The 22,087-nt window shown below is 39.2% G+C and overlaps 1 non-coding gene across 1 annotated transcript; it reads left to right on the top strand.

Moving 5' to 3' along the window:
* Positions 1 to 18,385: 18,385 nt before the first annotated feature.
* LOC130959208 (small nucleolar RNA R71) lies at positions 18,386 to 18,489 on the top strand. Its single transcript, XR_009078303.1, has one exon. It is a non-coding gene; the product is annotated as a small nucleolar RNA R71 (small nucleolar RNA).
* The last annotated feature ends 3,598 nt before the right edge of the window (positions 18,490 to 22,087 follow it).

Below are 22,087 nucleotides of genomic sequence, written 5' to 3'. Positions count from 1 at the left end.
AACCTCTAGAAAGAGGAAAGGGAAGGCAAAAGCTTCCACCTCCGAGTCATGGGAGATGGAGAGATTCATCTCAAGGGTGCATCAAGACCACTTCTATGAAGTTGTGGCCTTGAAGAAGGTGATCCCCGAGGTCCCTTTTTCACTCAAAAAGAGTGAATATCCGGAAATCCGACATGAGATTCGAAGAAGAGGTTGGGAAGTTCTTACCAACCCCATTCAACAAGTCGGAATCTTAATGGTTCAAGAGTTCTATGCCAATGCATGGATCACCAAGAACCATGATCAAAGTGTGAACCCGAATCCAAAGAATTGGCTTACTATGGTTCGAGGGAAATACTTGGATTTTAGTCCGGAAAATGTAAGGCTGGCATTCAACTTGCCTATGATGCAAGGAGATGAACATCCTTACACTAGAAGGGTCAACTTTGATCAAAGGTTGGACCAAGTCCTCACTGACATTTATGAAGAGGGCGCCCAATGGAAGAGAGATTCAAGAGGGAAGCCGGTTCAATTAAGAAGGCATGACCTCAAGCCCGTGGCTAGAGGATGGTTGGAGTTTATCCAACGCTCAATCATTCCCACTAGCAATCGGTCTGAAGTTACTATAGACCGGGCCATCATGATTCATAGCATCATGATTGGAGAAGAAGTGGAAGTTCATGAGGTTATAGCCCAAGAACTCTATAAGGTGGCGAACAAGTCCTCTACCTTAGCAAGGTTAGCCTTTCCTCATCTCATTTGTCACCTCTGTTATTCAGTTGGAGTGGACATAGAAGGAGACATCCTTATTGATGAGGACAAGCCCATCACTAAGAAAAGGATGGAGCAAACAAGAGACCCCTCTCATCATGAGATCCCTGAGATGCCTCAAGGGATGCACTTTCCTCCACAAGACTATTGGGAGCAAATTAACACCTCCCTAGGAGAATTGAGTTCCAACATGGGACAACTAAGGGTGGAGCACCAAGAACATTCCATCCTCCTCCATGAAATTAGAGAAGATCAAAAAATCATGAGAGAGGAGCAACAAAGACAAGGAAGAGACATTGAGGAGCTCAAGCACTCCATAGGATCTTCAAGAGGAAGAACAAGCCGCCATCACTAAGGTGGACCCGTTCTTTAATTTCCATGTTTTTTGTTTTTCTGTTTTTCGAATTTTAGTGCTTATGTTTATCTATGTTTGTGTCTTGTGATCATTAGTATCTTAGTGTCTATGCCTTAAAGTTATGAATGTCCTATGAATCCATCACCTTTCTTAAATAAACAAATATTCTTATTTGAAAAAGAGAAGAATTGCATGAATTTTGAATTTTATAACAGATTAATTATTTTGATGTGGTGGCAACACTTTTGTTTTCTGAATGTATGCTTAAATGAATGTATGCTTAAATGTATGCTTAAATTAATTATTTTGAAACAGTGCATATGTCTTTTGAATTTGTGGTTCATGAATGTTGGCTCTTGAAAGAATGATGAAAAAGGAGACATGTTACTGATGATCTGAAAAATCATAAAAATGATTCTTGAAGCAAGAAAAAGCAGTGAATACAAAAAAAAAAGAACGAAAAAAAAGGGAAAAAAGAGAAAAAGAAAAAGAAAGAAATAAAGTTGTGATCCAAGGCAAAAAGAGTGTGCTTAAGAACCCTGGACACCTCTAATTGGGGACTCTAGCAAAGCTGAGTCACAATCTGAAAAGGTTCACCCAATTATGTGTCTGTGGCATGTATGTATCCGGTGGTAATACTGGAAGACAGAGTGCTTTGGGCCACGGCCAAGACTCAATAAGTAGCTGTGTTCAAGAATCATCATACTTAACTAGGAGAATCAATAACACTATCTCGATTCTGAGTTCCTAAAGAAGCCAATCATTCTGAATTTCAAAAGATAGAGTGAGATGCCAAAACTATTCAGAGGCAAAAAGCTAAAAGTCCCGCTCATCTAATTGATACTGATCTTCATAGATGTTTTTGGAATTCATTGCATATTCTCTTCTTTTTATCTTATTTGATTTTCAGTTGCTTGAGGACAAGCAACAATTTAAGTTTGGTGTTGTGATGAGCGGATAATTTGTACGCTTTTTGGCATTGTTTTCAGTATGTTTTTAGTATGATCTAGTTAGTTTTTAGTATATTTTTATTAGTTTTTAGTTAAAATTCACTTTTCTGGACTTTACTATGAGTTTGTGTGTTTTTCTGTGATTTCAGGTATTTTCTGGCTGAAATTGAGGGACCTGAGCAAAAATCTGATCCAGAGACTGAAAAGGACTGCAGATGTTGTTGGATTCTGACCTCCCTGCACTCGAAGTGGATTTTCTGGAGCTACAGTAGCCCAATTGGCGCGCTCTCAACGGCGTTGGAAAGTAGACATCCTGGGCTTTCCAGCAATATATAATAGTCCATACTTTGCCCAAGATTTGATGGCCCAAACCGGCGTTCAAAGTCACCTTCAGAATTCCCAGCGTTAAACGCCGGAACTGGCACCAAAGTGGGAGTTAAACGCCCAAACTGGCACAAAAGCTGGCGTTTATCTCCAAGAAGAGTCTCTACACGAAAATGCTTCAATGCTCAGTGCAAGCACACACCAAGTGGGCCCGGAAGTGGATTTTTATGTCATTTACTCATCTCTGTACACCCTAGGCTACTAGTTCTCTATATATAGGACCTTTTACTATTGTATTTTCATCTTGGGATCTTAGATCATCTTTAGGTCTTTGAATCCTTTGATCATGTTTTGGGGGCTGGCCTCACGGCCATGCCTAGACCTTGTTCTTATGTATTTTCAACGGTGGAGTTTCTACACACCATAGATTAAGGTGTGGAGCTCTGCTGTACCTCGAGTATTAATGCAATTAATATTATTCTTCTATTCAATTCAGCTTGTTCTTATTCCAAGATATCACTTGTTCTTCAACTTGATGAATGTGATGATCCGTGACACTCATCATCATTCTCACCTATGAACGTGTGACTGACAACCACCTCCGTTCTACCTTAGATTGGGTGAATATCTCTTGGATTCCTGATACACGATGCATGGTTGATCGCCTGACAACCGAGCGCTCGCCTGACAAACGAGCCAGCCATTCCGTGAGATCAGAATCTTCGTGGTATAAGCTAGAATTGATGGCGGCATTCAAGAGAATCCGGAAGGTCTAAACCTTGTCTGTGGTATTCTGAGTAGGATTCAAAGATTGAATGACTGTGACGAGCTTCAAACTCCTGAGGGCGGGGCGTTAGTGATAGACGCAAAAGAATCACTGGATTCTATTCCGGCCTGATTGAGAACCGACAGATGGATAGCCGTGCCGTGACAGGGTGCGTTGAACATTTCCACTGAGAGGATGGGAGGTAGCCACTGACAATGGTGAAACCCTTGCATACAGCTTGCCATGGAAAGGAGTAAGAAGGATTGGATGAAGACAGTAGGAAAGCAGAGAGACGGAAGGGATAGAGCATCTTCATTCGCTTATCTGAAATTCTCACCAATGGAATACATAAGTATCTCTATCTTTATCTTTATGTTTTATTCATCATCTATACCCATTTGAGTCTGCCTGACTAAGATTTACAAGGTGACCATAGCTTGCTTCATACCAACAATCTCCGTGGGATCGACCCTTACTCGCGTAAGGTTTATTACTTGGACGACCCAGTGCACTTGCTGGTTAGTTGTGCGAAGTTGTAGTGATCACAATTTCGTCCACCACTTCCTCATCTTGCTTTTCCACTTCCTCACCCACAAATTTGTCTTCATCCTTACTGTTTGATGGTTCTAAGTTCCTCTTTGTTTGCTCTAAGGGCCCATTCATCTTCTTGAGGATGGTTTCTTCCCAAGATTGGGGTTGTGTGAATCTTTTCACGATTTTTCTGTGTATTTCAATGGCTTCGCATTGGCGTTCTAAGGGTTCTTTGGACCATTGAAGGTACTCCTCAACTGCTAATTCAAGAGATGAAGGTTGAGGGTAATTTTGGTGATGTGAATGTGTTGTGATGAAGTTGTGTTGAGGGGTGTGGAATGAGTTGTGTGATGGATGGGATGACTGGTATGGATTTTGGAGGAAACTTTGTGTTGAGGCATAATCAAGTGATGAAGAACTTTTAAATGAGAAACTGGGATGTGAGGGTGGATGCTCTTTCATTCTTTGGTGATACTCCCATCTACCATGAGGATATGAATTATTTTGTAGTGGTGGTTGGTATCCCATATGATTCTCCTGCTCATCTTGTGTCTCTGAAGCAAATCTCCATGGATTGGAGTGCTTAGAATTCGTATTTTCTTGGTGATATTTCCAGCCACCATTAGAGATTGGTGATGGTGGGTAATATCCCATAAAATTTGTTTGATCATAAGATGAGTTGAACTCCATTTGAATTTTGGAAAGCACAACACCATTGAAAATTGAAATTACTCATATCAAAGATGAGAATTTCTTAGTGAGGCATAAACTCAAACACCTTGGTTTCAATCTAAAACAGAGAACAAAAATAAAGAAAATGCTTGATCTAGACCACCACCTCACTTAATCATTGTCAATCTATTCAATCCCCGGCAACGGCGCCAAAAACTTGATGTGCGGAAAACGATCCGACACAAAACTCATCGGCAAGTGCACTGGGTCGCATCAAGTAATAAAAACTCACGGGAGTGAGGTCGATCCCACAGGGATTGAAGGATTGAGCAATTTTAGTTTAGTGGTTGATTTAGTCAAGCGAATCAAGATTTGGTTGAGTGATTTGTGATTTGCAGAATTTAAATTGCATGGAAAGTAAAGGGAATGGGGAAATTGCATGAAATTAAAGAGAACTGAAATTTAAAGTGCTGAATCTTAAAGTGCAAGAAATTAAATGGCAGAAACTTAGAACACAAGAAATGTAAATTGCAGAATCTTAAATTGCAAGAAATGTAAATGGCTTGAATTGTAAAGGGAATTGGGAATTGGATTTGCAGAAATTAAACAAGGAAAAGTAAATTGCAACAAACAAAGAAATTAGAAGATGACTTGGATTCAATCGGATCTAAAACAGAAATGTAATTGAGCTTGAAAAGCATTAAACAGGGAATGTAAAATTGGAATTCAGATCTCAGGACCCAAGAGACTAGATAACCAAGTCTAGATCTCAATGCCTTCCTAGATTCAACAAGAACAATTGCAAGGGAAATGTAAATTGCAAAGAAAGTAGATGAAGAGCAATTAACCGAAACTGAAATTCAATTAAGCAGTAAATAAACAGAGAGATCCAAGGATGAGATTGAAACAGAATTTCTTCAATTCTCCAACCCAAGATCCAAGACAATTGTAATTGAAATTGAAAGCAATAAAACTAAGAGGAAGAGAATTGAATTCTCCCTCCCCGAGACTAAGAAATTAAAGATCACTCAATACCAAAAGCTTTTCGAAAACTATTCTGAAAATTAAAAGGGAAAGCTCCCCGAATAACTTGAATTCTATCCTATTTATACACTTTCTTCAAATGATCTTCAAGCCTTGAGTTGGGCCTTTGCTCTTGGTGGAATTGGGTTGAAAGAGGCCTTGGTTGATTGCTCTTGGAGTTTGGAGAGGAACCGAAGTGAACCAAGTGAACCGGGTTTGAATGTTGCAAAAGTTTGAGTAAAAGTTTGAGTAAAAGTTTGAGGCAAACTTTTACTCCAACTTTTCATATCAGCTCCCTCATTTTGCTGATACTAACGTTGGTGCAAGAGTTAGGGGTCTAACTTTTGCTCTAACGTTAGCCTCCTCATGTGCACTTATGGCGCCAACGTTAGCCCAAAAGTTAGAGGCTAACGTTGGCACAAACTTTTGCTCCCCCCTATGTGTATTTTCATGTGCCAACGTTAGCCTAAAAGTTAGGGGCTAACGTTGGCGCAAACTTTTGGTGCCCCAGGGAGTGTTTTGCATGTGCCAATGTTAGCCCAAAAGTTAGGGGCTAACGTTGGGGCAAACTTTTCACCCAAAAGTTTGTGCAAAAGTTTGAGGCTAACTTTTGGTCCAGCTTTTTACTTCCTGGTTCATTTTCACTTATTCCAAAAGTTTGAGCTAAAGTTTGAGGCAAACTTTTGCTCAAACTTTTTGTCCTCTCTTCCTCCTAGCCATTCCTTCTTGCTTCAACCTTTCTCCAAGCTTTCTTCACCTATCATTAATCAACCAAACACATCAAAGCTATGCTCAAAATCATGAGATATTCATTTTTTCACAATATGTAACAAATATAGCATAAAACCTCATGAAATTGCATTAATTCATCTATGGTTGATTCAATCAAAGGAAGCATGAAAATCTACCTAAATTGGCTTGCTTAGAGCTCAAGAAAGTGCATAATTCAAGTGAAAACAAAAGAAAAAGGCTAGTGAAACTGGGCTAAGATGACTTGTCATCAAGCACCTTGAGCCTAGGTTTTTCAACCTTTTTTGGCCTTTACTTGTTCCTTTTTCAGTGATCCTTTTATTGGTTCAACTTCTCTGTCGGGCATTCTCAAGTTATTTTTATTAATCCCATTTCTACTCTGACCTCGTCAGGTCGCTTTATATGGGTTACTTTTTCTAATTTCTTGCATTAACTCGAGCTTTGTCGCTTCACCTTGCCGACCTCTTTTTTTGGTCGGGCAATGAATTTTGCATTTTTTAGCGTAAATTAATGCGTCTTGATAGAAAACTTTTTAGGGAATCGATAACGTTATTCAAATAATAAGATAAAAATATAAATAAGAGTGTGTACATGTGAGTTCTTACCCTTCTAGTTTGGGCAGCATTTAGATCTTGGCCTGGCGCTTCATTAAAAAACTTTTTAGGAAAAAGAGTGCGCCTTGGCCTAAGATCTTTACCTTTTTCTAGCTATAGTACCTTCTTAGGTTACAGGCATGCCATGACCTTGGTAGCTCTCGCCCTTCGAGGTCGGCCACCCTATAATAGCCTTTTCCTAGTACTTCTGTAATTCAGTATCGCCCTTTCCAGTTGGCTGCTAGCTTCCCTTCTCTGGACCGACCTGCTCTGATATCATTTCGAATTAAGATGAGATCGTTGGTGGCGAAGCTTTACTGGATTACCTTCCAATTATACCTTAAATCCATTCGACACTTTAGCGCTTCCTCTCTAATCCAAACTCTTTCTCGGACTTCTGGAAGTAGGTCAAGCTCTTCCCTTTGAGCTTGGGAGTTGGTATCTTCGTTGTAGAGGATCACTCTAAGGGATCCTTCTTCTATTTTAACATTGGAAGGGTGATTCCCCGGTGCTGGAGTGTGGTGTTGTCCGGTATGCCCATAGGACTTGCGGGAGCTCTTCGCCCAAGCTCCCTTAGCGTCATGTAGTCTCCGTTTTAGCTCGGCCAATATGACTTTATTGGCAGCTTCCGCCTGTCCATTGGCTTGTGGGTGTTCTACAGAGGTGAACTGGTGCTTGATTTTCAAATCGGTTACCAGGTTTCTGAAGCCCGTGTCGGTGAACTGAGTTCCATTGTTTGTGGTGATGGAGCATGAGACTCCAAACCTTGTGACAATATTTCTGTATAGGAACTTCCGACTTCTCTGGGCGATGGCAGTGACTAATGGTTCTACCTCAATCCATTTTGTGAAATATTATATTCCTACAATGAGGAACTTGACTTGCCCTAATCCCTGGGAGAATGGTCCGAGGAGGTCGAGCCCCCACTTTGCGAATAACCAGGGTGAAATGACGCAGATGAGTTCTTCGGGTGGTGCAATATGAAAGTTGGCGTGCTTCTGGCATGGGGGCATGTTTTAACGAACTCTGTTGCTTCCTTTTGCAAGGTCGGCCAGTGAAAACCAACTCGGAGTACCTTTTTGGAAAGAGCTCGTGCCTCGAGGTGGTTACTGGACATGCCACCGTGGACTTCCTCTAGGACTTCCCTCGTAGCGGAGGTCGGGACACATTTTAGGAGGGGTGTAGAGATTCCTCTCCTATATAGAATGTCGTGCACTATGGTGTAGTACTGTGCTTATCGTACTAGCCTTTTTGCCTCCTTTTTATCTGCGAGGAGTGTTTCAGACTTGAGATAGCTGATTATGGGAGTCATCCACGCTTGGTCTTGGTCTGATATGCTTAAAACCTTCTTTTCTTCCAAGGTTGATGGATTTTGTAGTGTTTCTTGGATGAGGCTTCTATTGTTGCCCCCTGGTTTGGTGCTGGCTAGTTTCGAAAGTGCATCAGCTCGAGCATTTTGTTTCCGAGGTATATGTCGGATCTCATATCCCATGAATTTTCCGAGTTGTTCTCTGGTCTTGTCTAGGTATTTCTTCATGGTGGGATCCTTGGCTTGATAGCTCCCTTCTATTTGCGAGGTGACTACCTGTGAGTCACTGAAAATAGTAAGCTTTTGAGCTCCGACTTCCCTAGCCAGCTTCAAGCCTGCCAGTAGAGCTTTGTTCTCGGCTTGGTTATTTGAGGCAGAAAACTCAAACTTTAAGGAGAGCTCGAGTTGAATTTCCTGATTATTTTTTAGGATCACTCTGGCTCTGTTTCTGGCTTTGTTTGATGAGCCATCAACGTAGAGGCTCCAACTAGTGGGAGTGTCTGGGGTATTGGGACTTGATTGCTATCTGTTTCGAGGGTTACCTGAAACTGAAGGTCGATCTCGGATGAGATCTTCTGATGAGGTCAGGGCGGCTGTGACCGACTCGCTGAATCCAATGGAGTTTGCTGATCCTTAGGTCACCGAAGGGTGGTGGTACCTGCAAGAGACTCCGATGCTTAAGTTAACACGTGCTTTAGGCAGGATTTTGTGTAGAATCAGAGTATGAGTTATACCTGGGTGCTCCAGTGTATTTATAGTAGTATAGAGTGATCTTTCTTGAGATAAGTTAGTTATCTTATCTTATCTTTGAGTGAGGTCATCTTATCTTTTATGCCAGCCGCCTTTAAAGTGGGCTGCGTCCTTTTGTTTGGGCCTACTTGGGCCTCTATAGCGTTTTGGCCGACCTCTTTAGGAAGAGGTCGGTAATGACCAACCTTTACAAGAGGTCGGTCGCTTTTGTCTTTGTTCGAACCAGATCATGTGGTTCGACCTAGGGTATGAACAGTGCCCGTGCTCGAGTTCGACCTTTCCCTTGAGGTTGTGTCTTTAGACTTCGACCCCTTTGAGAAAGCCGTGCTCGAGCATTCGCCTGCTGGGATTGCCTCTGCTTGAATGCGAATCGTTTTTTCTTTCTTTAATTGTAGCGCGCATTGCGCTTTCATGGGAATGCGCGATGGTTTTAAAGGCTCATTTAATTTCCTTTTTCCATTTTTTCTTTTCCCTCTTAGAATTTTATTTTGAAATTAAAGAAGGTTTTACTCTCACTTTCAGTTTCTTCCTCCCTTTTCTCTTCTTTGCTCTTTGTTTGTTTTTCTGATTTTATGCCCCCAAGCCTCCTACCTCGATTGCTCAAAGAGGCGCTCGTTGGTGCGTGCTTGTCGTTGCTTTTGTCTGAGCAGTTATCGCTCTTACTCCTTCTTCTCTGCAGGTTGGTATTTCTTTTTCCTTTTTATGCTTTGATTGTCACTTTTATGTATGCTTTTACTGTTGTATGCTTGCAAAGTTTTGACTTTTATTAAGTTTGCTTTGAGAAGCTTGATTCTTTCTGCAAAAGATTGTGTCTTTGTTTTTTATCGACCTTGTGATTTTCCCTGCTACTCCTATGTGCACCTTTTAGGTTTCTATTGCTATTGGTAGTTTTGCTTTTGTTACTGAATGTATGAAGAAATGCTGGTACTTAGGTTGAGATTCTTGCATATTTGAGAGGGTTAAAGCTGGTTAGGGTTCCGATTTTTGCGTCGTCTCCTTTTCTGGGTTCTTGTTCTGTTGTTGCCTCCAAAGGGTGCCCCTAGGTTTTGCTGAATACTCCTTGTTTTCGTAGTCCCTGGGGTGCCCTTTTTGGTTGCCCCATCCCTGTGTTGATTGGTTGTTCCTTCTCTTTTTTTATTTTGTCCGAGTTGTTTAGTAGTGACCCTTGTTATCTTCCTTTGTTGTAGGTGTATTTTGCCTTATGTCTTTCCGAAAAAATATTGTTGAGATGTCTACCAAGGTCCCTGCTAGCATGGCCAATTGGCTGGAGTCTATAGTCTTTATGTGTGTTACTGTGGCTGATCCGGAGTACTGTGAAAGGCTTAGGAGATTCCATAGGATCTATAGTAATAGGGACGATGAAAAGATTTATGAGCTATTGTCGCCCGACCCTGAGGAGAGGGTTAGTTTCCCCCCTTGACTCAGGGCGAACGCCCCTTCTTTTATGCTTATGACAATTTCTTTAGTCAACAGAATATCGCCCTCCCTTTTACTGCTTTTGAGACCGACCTCTTATGGACTTGCAATGTGACCCCTTTCCAGCTTATTCCGAACTCTTGGGCCCTTATTAAGATTTTTTAGCTGTTGTGCCAAGAATTAGGTGTCTGACCTACCGTATCTCTCTTCCTTTATTTGTTTGTATTAACTAAGCCTGGAGTAGCCAAGAAAAAGGCTTCCTGGGTCTCATTTTGAACTACCCAAGGAAAAAAGGTGTTTTCTATGTATGATGAGTCTTTTCAGAATTTTAAGAACTACTACTTTAAAGTCCGAGCTGTCGAGGATGTCTGCCCTTTCTTTCTAGATGAGAATGACGAGCCAACTTTTCCTTTGTGTTGGCAAAAAGATATAGTAGCGACTAAGTATTCTTGGGAGAGTTTGGATGAGGTTGAACAGACCTTTGTAGGTGTCTTAGAGAAGCACTGGGGGGAACCTCCTCATTTGGACACTAAGAGGTTTCTGGGAGATCCTTCCCTTCTTTGTGCTGAACTAGGTAGCATCCGACTTTTTTGCTGGTCGTTTTCTTCTATTATAGCTGAATTTTATCCCTTTTTGTTATTGTAACTTGTTTTCCTGGCTTCTTTTTTAGAGATGGTGTAGTCTTCCGATTCCATGAAGGCCTTCCGTAAGGCCAAGAAGGCGATGGCTGCACAAAATTTGTCTTCGAAGACCTCAGGAGAAGGGTCTTCTCAGGTGCCTCCTAAGAAGCCGACTTCTGATACTGCCGAGCCGAGGAAGATCATCCCGACAGCACAAGTTCGGGTGATTCCATCTGACCCTGTTTAGCCGACCTCTGGTGCTACTGATGATTCGATTTTTGTGTGGTCTAGAATTTCACAAATGAAATATCATTGCAAGTATAGTTTCTAAACCAACAATAATCCTTTCATACAAAATTTTTTTTTGTCACAAGTACAAACCCCTAAAATTATAAATCGAAGTATTTAAACCTCGGGTCGTTCTCCCTAGGAATTACAATAAAGTGTCTTGTTATTGGTTATGAGGTATGTTTTTGGGGTTTTGGATGAGAAACATGAAAAGTAAATGGTAAAAGAAATCAAATGACAAAAAGTTCTTGGCAAGGTTTGGTGGTCAAGGATCTCTATCCTAATCACTAACCACAACTTGAGAATTGGCAAGGATCAATCCCATTAAATCATCCTCTAACTAGTAAAGGAAAGTCAAATGAACTATATCAATCCAAGTCCATAAGTCCTAACTCTCTACTAATTCAATTAGTGAGAACTAGAGTCAATGGCTCCCAATCATCAATTACTTGGACATTAGTAACTCAAGAGTTCCTAAGTTACCTTTCCAAGCCAAGAACATAAAATTCTACTCTAATATCCTTCCAAGCATTTTATCAAACACTTGGAAGGCATAAAAGAAAAGCATAGTAAATCAACAACAAGAACAAAATCTAACAACAACTAATTGCAAAGAATTAACAACAACAACTAAAGGAAACAAGATCTACATGAATTACCTCAAATTACATTAAAGGAAAATAGAAGAAGAAAGAGTGCATCAACAACAAAGTGAACAATTACAAGAATGAAATACAAAATTAGAGAGAGAAAGAGTAGGGGAACAAGAATTACAAAAGTAAAAGTAAATCAAAGCATGAATTAAACCTAGATCTAAGAATTTCTAATCTAGATCTAAACCTAATCCTAATTCTAGAGAGAAGTGAGAGCTTCTCTCTCTAGAAACTAACTCTAACTACTTCTAAAACTAAACTATGACTAATGATAAAAAGTATGTAAAGTCTCTCACTCCCCTTTCAATCCTTGGGTTAAATAGCATCAGAAATGAGTTGGATTGGGCCCGCAAGGCTTCTAAAATCGCTGGTCACGAGTTGCATTTTAAAAAGTCACGTGCAGCATCGGCGCATACACGTACAGTGCACGTACGCATCCCTATACGTGATGCAACTATGGCAAATCTTATATCATTTTGAAGCCCCCGGATGTTAGCATTCCAACGCAACTGAAACCGCCTCATTTGAACACTTGTAGCTCATGTTATGATCGAATAAATGCAAAGAGGTCGGCTTGATAGCTTTTGCGATTCCTTCATTTCTTCATGAGTTCTCCATTTCTACATGCTTTTTCTTCATTCCCTAGATCCAATCTTTGCCTCCTAAACCTGAAATCACTTAACAAACATATCAAGGCATCTAATGGAATCAAGGTAAATTAAATTTAGCTAGCTTAAGACCTAAAAAGCATGTTTTCACATTCAAGCACAATTAAAGGAGAATAACAAAAACCATGCTATTTCATTGAATAAATGTGAGAAAAGTTGACAAAACCCTCTAAATCCAACACAAGATAAACCCTAAAAATGGGGTTTATCAACCTCCCCACACTTAAACCATACATGTCCTCATGCTAAACCAAGAAGGACAAGAAAAGGGGTATGAACATTTGTTCAATGCAAAGAACTATATAAACCTATCTATATGAATGAAACTAAATGCAAAAATGATTCTACCTACTTGGTTAAAAATAAATCAATCCTCCCAGAGCATGTATAAACAAGTAGGGCTAAGGTCATCTGACGATTCATGAATCCCACCAATTTAAATATAAACATGAAGTTCAAATGGACTTGCAAGAAGAATGCTCATGAAAGCCGGGAACAAGAAATTGAGCATCGAACCCTCACCGGAAGTGTTTGCACTCTAGTCGCTCAAGTGTATAGGGTCGATTCTCTCAATTCTCCCCTAATCATGCTTTCCAAGATTTGTTTTTCATCTAACAATCAACAATTATTCAATGCATGCATACATTCATCATGAGGTCTTTTCATAGGTTATAATGGGGCTAGGGTCAAGGTAGGATCATATATGGTTAAGTGGACTAGAATTTGAATCTTTGATTGACTTAAGCTTTCCCACCTAACCTATATAATAACCTATACGATTAAGTGCTAACCTAACTACCCATCCTTCACTTTTTTCACATACTCATGCATTCTCTTTTTTTCATTTCACAACACTTATGCATTGATCTTTATTGGACTTCACTTTGGGGCATTTTGTCCCCTTTTTATTGTTTTTCTTCTTTTTCTTCTTTCTTTTTCTATATTTTTTTCTTTTCTTTTCGTTTTTCACATTTATTATTTTTTTCTTTTTCTTTTGTTTTTCTCTTTTTTTTTTCAAACTATATACAAGAGCACTAATGCATAAGGTTTAACATTTGATTAATACATATGAGTATGTACCCAATTTCCAATATTTACAACAAAAACAAAAACACTCCTTTTATCTCAACCAATGGCCCAAGTTTTCCCACACTTGAATAATACTCACACTCACTAGCCTAAGCTAATCAAAGATCCAAATAAAGGACATTTATTATATTTTTCTTTAAGGCTTGTAATGTGCTAAATTAAAGAACAAAGTAGGTTAAGCGTAGGCTCAAAATTGGTTAACAATGGAGAGTAAAAGGTAGGCTATTTGGGTAAGTGAGCTAATGAAACAATGGCCTCAATCATATAAGTGCATGAATACAAGTAATGGACATATAGAATTAAACAAATCAAAGATCACAATCATAGAAAGAGAATAATGCACACAAGAATGGAAATAAGTGGTTATAAGATGTAACCACGCAATTAGGCGCAAAACTCACATGCTTGTATTCTTAGCTCAAAAACCATGTTCCAAAATAAATTCTTTCAAGCAAGTTCAACAAAATACTTTTCAAATTGGTAAGGTGCCCTAAAAACAGTTTCTTGGAAAAGAAATCATCACCTTAACCAAGTAGTCCTAATAAGAAAGAAGTGGTAAAATATGTACAAATTCTAACCAACATGCAACCTATCATGCAATGCAATAACTAGCTAATATTGGTGTTGAAAAAGGAAATTGTTACCCATGGAGATCGGTCGGACGACCTCCCCACACTTGAAGATTGCACCGTCCTCAGTGCATGCAAAGAAGAGCAAGGTGGACGAGTTACTACAATTGATAAGCTTCCTCAAAAGATTGTGCGGATGACTTGTTTGTTGCCCCATGTAGAAGCTTTTCCTTTTTCCTTACTTCTTGGTGGCCAACCTAAAAGGAGAGAAAAGGAAAGAAAATTAAGCCTATAACAAAGATATCAAAGCAAATAGAACATAGGCGGGGACTAGTGCCAAATAAGAGTAGGGTTCTCATCGACATGGTAGCTACAACATGTGAGTGAGAAAACAATGTAAGCTAAGGCATATCATTAAACTTGATGCAAGAGTAAAGTCAAAGCATGAAGAGCATTTAAAAGCATCAAGTTTGATAAGAAAGGGTGGGTCATGAAAGATAATATGAGGTCATATCAATGCACAAAAAGCATTGATTTTAAAAGTTTTATCACCCAATAATATCAAACAAGTCAAAGGGCACCAAAATAATGCAAGAAATTATCAACAATTAAGAGAATTCAACACCATTATTAAAATAAAAAACTTGAAAAAAATAAAGTAAAAACAAGATATAAAAACAAAATGAAAATGCAAAGAATAGAAGTATACAAATGCGATAAACAAAAGAAAATGGAAGAGGAGAAAAAAAACTTTTTTACCGATGCGGACGCGTCATGCATGCTCACGAGTTGATGTGCATAACGTCCGAGGGACGTGTACGCGCCAGGTGCGCATACGCGTGAGTTGTGTCAGGCGTAGGGCACAGCGTCAGCCCAAGGTTGGCCCAACTCTCAGGAGAAAGTACTAGGGGTGCAAGTGGCGCGATTGACGCGCGCGCGCACAGCGTGCGTACGCGTGCATTGCACAATTAGAATCAAGGATGCATACGCGCCAGGTGCGCGTACGCGTGGGTTGATTTATGCCTTAGGCCCAATGTTCGCACAGTGCAGGCCTAACTCTCGGGTTTTTGGCTGGGGCTGGAATTTTTGCATCCACGCGTACGCGCCATGTACGTGTGCGCGTGGATGATCGAAAATGCTTGATGCACGCGTACGCGCCATGTATGCGTACGTGGTGGACGAAATTGTGATCATCAATAATGGCTCCAAAGGCTTGGTGCTCTCAAATGTGAATCACACTTTGTCACAACTCCGCACAACTAACCAGCAAGTGTACTGGGTCGTCCAAGTAATACCTTACGTGAGTAAGGGTCGATCCCACAGAGATTGTTGGTATAAAGCAAGCTATGGTCATCTTGTAAATCCCAGTCAGGCGGATTTAAATGGATTAAGAGATTATTGGTTTAAATAATGATAATAAAAAAATAGAAAATAAAGATAAAGTTACTCATGTAATTCAATGGTGGAAATTTCAGATAGGTGTATGGAGGTGCTGTGTTCCTTCTGAATCTTTAATTTTCTACTTCTTCCTTCTAGTTTTTTCATCACTCCTTTCTATGGAAAGCTGTATGTAGGGCATCACCGTTGTCAATGGCTACATCCCATCCTCTCAGTGAAAATGGTCCAAATGTTCTGTCACAGCACGGCTAATCATCTGTCGGTTCTCAATCAGGTTGGAATAGAATCCAGTGATTCTTTTGCGTCTGTCACTAACGCCCAGCCTTCAGGAGTTTGAAGCTCGTCACAGTCATTCAATCCCGGAATCCTACTCGGAATACCACAGACAAGGTTAGACTTTCCGGATTCCCATGAATGCCGCCATCAATTCTAGCTTATACCACGAAGATTCTGATTAAGGAATCCAAGAGATATGCGCCCGGTCTAAGGTAGAACAGAAGTGGTTGTCAATCATGCGCGTTCATAGGTGAGAATGATGATGAGTGTCACGGATCATCACATTCATCAAGTTGAAGTGCAACGAATATCTTAGAACAGGAATAAATCGAATTGAATAGAAAATAGTAGCAATTGCATTAAAACTCGAGGTACAGTAGAGCTCCACACCCTTAATCTATGGTGTGTAGAAACTCCACAAATCCTGAGGTGTCAAGGATTTACATCCCTGCACCAATTAGGCATGTAAAATGCCTTTCCATGCAATTCTGGCGTTTAAACGCCAAAGTGATGCATGTTCTGGGTGTTCAGCGCCCATGTGCAGCATGTTTCTGGCGTTGAACGCCAGTTCCATGCTTGTTTCTGGCGTTCAGCCCAGCTCTCCTCAGGGTGCATTCCTGGCATTTGAACGCCGGGATGTTGCTTGTTTCTGGCGTTCAGCGCCAGATCCATGCTCTGTTCTGGCGTTGAACGCCAGCCAGATGCTCCTTTCTGGCGTTTAAACGCCAGTAAGTCTTTCCTCCAAGATGTGATTTTTCTTCTGCTGTTTTTGATTCTATTTTTAATTTTAATATTTTTTTGTGACTCCAGATGATCATGAACCTAATAAAACATAAAAGAATAATAAAATAAAATAAAATTAGATAAATAAAAATTGGGTTGCCTCCCAATAAGCGCTTCTTTAATGTCAATAGCTTGACAGTGGGCTCTCACGGAGCCTCACAGGTGATCAGGTCAATGTTGTATAGTCCCAACACCAAACTTAGAGTTTGGTTGTGGGGATTCAACACCAAACTTAGAGTTTGGTTGTGTTCTCCCAACCCCAAACTTAGAGTTTGACTGTGGGGGCTCTGTTTGACTCTGTACTGAGAGAAGCTCTGCATGCTTACTCTCCCTTGTTACAGAAGGATAGCAGTGTGCCTTAAACACAAGGTAGTCCCCATTCAATTGAAGGACTAATTCTCCTCTGTTAACATCTATCACAGCTTCTACTGTGGCTAGGAAAGGTCTTCCAAGGATGATGCATTCATCCTCCTCCTTCCTAGTGTCTAAGATTATGAAATCTACAGGAATGTAAAGGCCTTTAACCTTTACCAACACATCCTCTACTAATCCATAAGCTTGTCTTACTGACTTGTCTGCCAATTGCAATGAGAATAAGGCAGGCTGTACCTCAATGATCCCCAGCTTCTCCATTACAGAGAGTGGCATAAGATTTATGCCTGACCCTAGGTCACACAGAGCTTTTTCAAAGGTCATGGTGCCTATGGTACAGGGTATTAAGAATTTTCCTGCATCTTGTTTCTTTTGAGGTAAAGTTTGCTGAACCCATGTATCAAGTTCAATAATGAGAAAGGGAGGTTCACCTTCCCAAGCCTCATTACCAAATAACTTGGCATTCAGCTTCATGATGGCTCCTAGATATTGAGCAACTTGCTCTCCAGTTACATCTTCATCCTTTTCAGAGGAAGAATAATCTTCAGAGCTCATGAATGGCAGAAGGAGATTTAATGGAATCTCTATGGTCTCTATATGAGCTTCAGATTCCTTTGGATCCTCAATAGGGAACTCCTTCTTGTTTGAGAGACGTCCCATGAGATCTTCCTCATTGGGATTCGCGTCCTCTCCCTCCTCCTTACATTCGGCCATATTGATTATATCAATGGCCTTGCACTCTCTTTTTGGATTTTCTTCAGTATTGCTTGGAAGAGTACTAGGAGGGGTTTCAGTGATTTTCTTGCTTAGCTGGCCCACTTGTGCCTCCAGATTTTTGATGGAGGACCTTGTTTCATTCATGAAACTTAAAGTGGCCTTAGACAGATCAGAGACTAAGTTTGCTAAGTTAGAGGTATTATGTTCATAATTCTCTGTCTGTTGCTGAGAAGATGATGGATAGGGCTTGATATTGCTGAGCTTATTTCTTCCACCATTATTAAAGCCTTGTTGAGGCTTTTGTTGATCCGTCCATGAGAAATTCGGATGATTTCTCCATGATGAATTATAGGTGTTTCCATAAGGTTCACCCATGTAATTTACCTCTGCCATTGCAGGGTTTTCAGGATCATAAGCTTCTTCTTCAGAAGATGCCTTTTTAGTACTGTTAGATGCATTTTGCCATCCATTCAGACTTTGAGAAATCATGTTGACTTGCTGAGTTAACACTTTGTTCTGAGCGAATATGGCATTCAGAGCATCAATTTCAAGAACTCCCTTCCTTTGAGGCGTCCTATTATTCACGGAATTCCTCTCAGAAGTGTACATGAACTGGTTATTTGCAACCATGTCAATAAGTTCTTGAGCTTCTGTAGGCGTTTTCTTTAGGTGAATGGATCCACCTGCAGAATGGTCCAATGACATCTTGGAAAACTCAGATAGACCATAATAGAATATATCTAATATGGTCCACTCTGAAAATATGTCAGAAGGACACTTTTTGGTCATCTGCTTGTATCTTTCCCAAGCTTCATAGAGGGATTCACCATCTTTTTGCTTGAAGGTCTGAACATCCACTCTAAGCTTGCTCAGCTTTTGAGGAGGAAAGAATTTATCCAAGAAGGCCGTGACCAGCTTATCCCAAGAGTCCAGGCTATCTTTAGGTTGTGAGTCCAACCATGTTCTAGCTCTATCTCTTACAGCAAAAGGGAAAAGCATGAGTCTATAGACTTCAGGATCTACTCCATTCATCTTAACAGTCTCACAAATCTGTAAGAACTCAGTTAAAAACTGGTAAGGATCTTCAGATGGAAGTCCATGAAACTTGCAGTTCTGTTGCATTAGAGCAACTAATTGAGGTTTCAGCTCAAAATTGTTTCCTCTAATGGTAGGAATTGAGATGCTTCTTCCATCAAACTTGGACGTGGGTTTAGTAAAATCACCAAGCATCCTCCTTGCATTATTGTTGTTGGGTTTAGCTGCCATCTCCTTCTCTTGTTCGAAAATTTCAGAAAGGTTGCCTCTGGATTGTTGTAATTTAGCTTCTCTTAGTTTTCTCTTCAAAGTCCTTTCAGGTTCAGGATCAGCTTCAATAAGAGTATTTTTTTTTATTCCTGCACATATGAAAGAGAAGAGAAAAAGAAAAGGAAGAGGAATCCTCTATGTCACAGTAAAGAGGATCCTTATTATTAGTAGATGAAGAAAGGGGATAAGAATTAAGAAGAAGGAATAATCCAAAAGGGTAAGGATAGAGGAAGTTATTGGAGATGAAGATAGGTGAAGAGAAGTGTTAGTAAATAAATAAATAAATAGAAGAAGATGAGAGAGAGAATTTGAAAATTAATTTTGAAAAGGAGTTAGTGATTTTCAAAAATTAAAGATGAGAAAGAATTAAAACTAAAATTTAAAACAATCAATTAATTTAAAAAGAATTTTGAAAAAGGGATGAGATATTTTCGAAAATTAGAGAGGGAGAAGTAGTTAGGTGGTTTTGAAAAAGATAAGAAACAACCAAAAAGTTAATTAGTTAGTTGAAAAAGATATTAAAATCAAATTTGAAAAGATAAGAAGATAAGAAGTTAGATAAGATATTTTAAAATCAAATTTTTGAAAAAGATAAAATTTTAAAAAAGATATGATATAAAAGATAGGATAAGGTAGATTTAATTTTTAAAGTTAAAATTAGTTACTTAACTAACAAGAAACTAAAAGATAAGATTCTATAATTTAAAGATTGAACCTTTCTTAACAAGAAAGTAACAAACTTCAAATTCTTGAATTAATCACATTAATTGTTAGCATAATTTTCGAAAATAAAGATAAAATTAAGAAAAAGATTTTTGAAAAATATTTTTAAATTTTCGAAAATTATAAGATAAAAATGAAAAAGATTTGATTTTTGAAAAAGTTTTGGAAATATAGGATTTTTAAAATTGAAAAATTGACTTGACTTGTAAGAAACAACTAATTTTAAAAATTTTTGACTAAGTCAACTCAAATTTTCGAAAATTATGAGAAAATTAAGGTAAAGATATTTTTTTTGAATTTTTAATTATGAGAGAGAAAAACATAAAAATGACTCACAACATAAAAATTATGAATCAAAACAAATAATGCATGCAAGAACACTATGAATGTCAAGATGAACACCAAGAACACTTTGAAGATCATGATGAACATCAAGAACATATTTTTGAAAAAATTTTGATGCAAAGAAAACATGCAAGACACCAAACTTAGAAATCTTTAATGCTTGGATTTTAACAAACGAAAAATGTATATGATAAACAACAAAAAATACAAAACAAGAAAACATCAAGATCAAACAAGAAGACTTACCAAGAACAACTTGAAGATCATGAAGAACACCATGAATGCATGAATTTTCGAAAAATGCAAGAAAAATTTTTTAAAGCATGCAATTGACACCAAACTTAAAAATTGACTTAAAACTCAAACAAGAAACACAAATTATTTTTTTATTTTTATGATTTTATGATTTTTTTGGATTTTTGTAATTTTTTTTCGAAAATATTCTTTAGAAAAACGAAAATAAAAAAAATTTGAAAGATTTTTGAAAAATTTTGAAAAGAAAATTACCTAATCTGAGCAACAAGATGAACCGTCAGTTGTCCATACTCGAACAATCCCCGGTAACGGCGCCAAAAACTTGGTGGACGAAATTGTGATCATCAATAATGGCTCCAAAGGCTTAGTGCTCTCAAACATGAATCACACTTTGTCACAACTCCGCACAACTAACCAGCAAGTGTACTGGGTCGTCCAAGTAATACCTTACGTGAGTAAGGGTCGATCCCACAGAGATTGTTGGTATGAAGCAAGCTATGGTCATATTGTAAATCCTAGTCAGGCGGATTTAAATGGATTAAGAGATTATTGGTTTAAATAATGATAATAAAATAAATATAAAATAAAGATAAAGTTACTCATGTAATTAAATGGTGGGAATTTCAGATACGTGTATGGAGGTGCTGTGTTCCTTCTGAATCTTTGCTTTTCTACTTCTTCCTTCCAGTTTTCTTATCACTCCTTTCTATGGCAAGCTGTATGTAGGGCATCACCGTTGTCAATGGCTACATCCCATCCTCTCAGTGAAAATGGTCCAAATGCTCTGTCACAGCACGGCTAATCATCTGTCGGTTCTCAATCAGGTTGGAATAGAATCCAGTGATTCTTTTGCGTCTGTCACTAACGCCCAGCCTTCAGGAGTTTGAAGCTCGTCACAGTCATTCAATCCCGGAATACTACTCGGAATACCACAGACAAGGTTAGACTTTTCGGATTCCCATGAATGCCGCCATCAATTCTAGCTTATACCACGAAGATTCTGATTAAGGAATCCAAGAGATATGCGCCCGGTCTAAGGTAGAACGGAACTGGTTGTCAATCACGCGCGTTCATAGGTGAGAATGATGATGAGTGTCATGGATCATCACATTCATCAAGTTGAAGTGCAACGAATATCTTAGAACAGGAATAAATCGAATTGAATAGAAAATAGTAGTAATTGCATTAAAACTCAAGGTACAGCAGAGCTCCACACCCTTAATCTATGATGTGTAGAAACTCCACCGTTGAGAATACATAAGTGATGAAGGTCCAGTCATGGCCGAATGGCCAGCCCCCAAAACGTGATCACAGGATCCAGGATGTCTAATATGATAGTAAAAAGTCCTATTTATACTAGACTAGTTACTAGGGTTTATAGGAGTAAGTAATTTATGCATAAATCTACTTCCGAGGCCCACTTAGTGTATGTTTGGGATGAGCTTGATCTATCCACGAGATGAGGCTTCTCTTGGAGTTGAACGCCAAGTTGTAACGTGTTTTGGGCGTTCAACTCTGGTTCGTGATGTGTTTCTGGCGTTTGACTCCAGAATGCAGCATGGAGCTGGCGTTGAGCGCCAGTTTACGTCATCAAATCTCGAATAAAGTATGAACTATTATATATTGCTGGAAAGCTCTGGATGTCTACTTTCCAACGCCGTTGAGAGCGCGCCATTTGAAGTTCTGTTGCTTCAGAAAATCCATTTCGAGTGCAGGGAGGTCAGAATCCAACAGCATCAGTAGTCCTTTATCAGCCTTCTTTCAGAGTTTTGTTCAGGTCCCTCAATTTCAGCCAGAAAATACCTGAAATCATAGAAAAACACACAAAGTCATAGTA

The sequence above is a fragment of the Arachis stenosperma genome, chromosome 10 (genome assembly GCF_014773155.1).
Source record: "Arachis stenosperma cultivar V10309 chromosome 10, arast.V10309.gnm1.PFL2, whole genome shotgun sequence".
NCBI lineage: Eukaryota > Viridiplantae > Streptophyta > Magnoliopsida > Fabales > Fabaceae > Arachis > Arachis stenosperma.
Note: the sequence above shows the minus strand (reverse complement) of the source record. Positions and strands in the feature narration are given on the sequence as shown.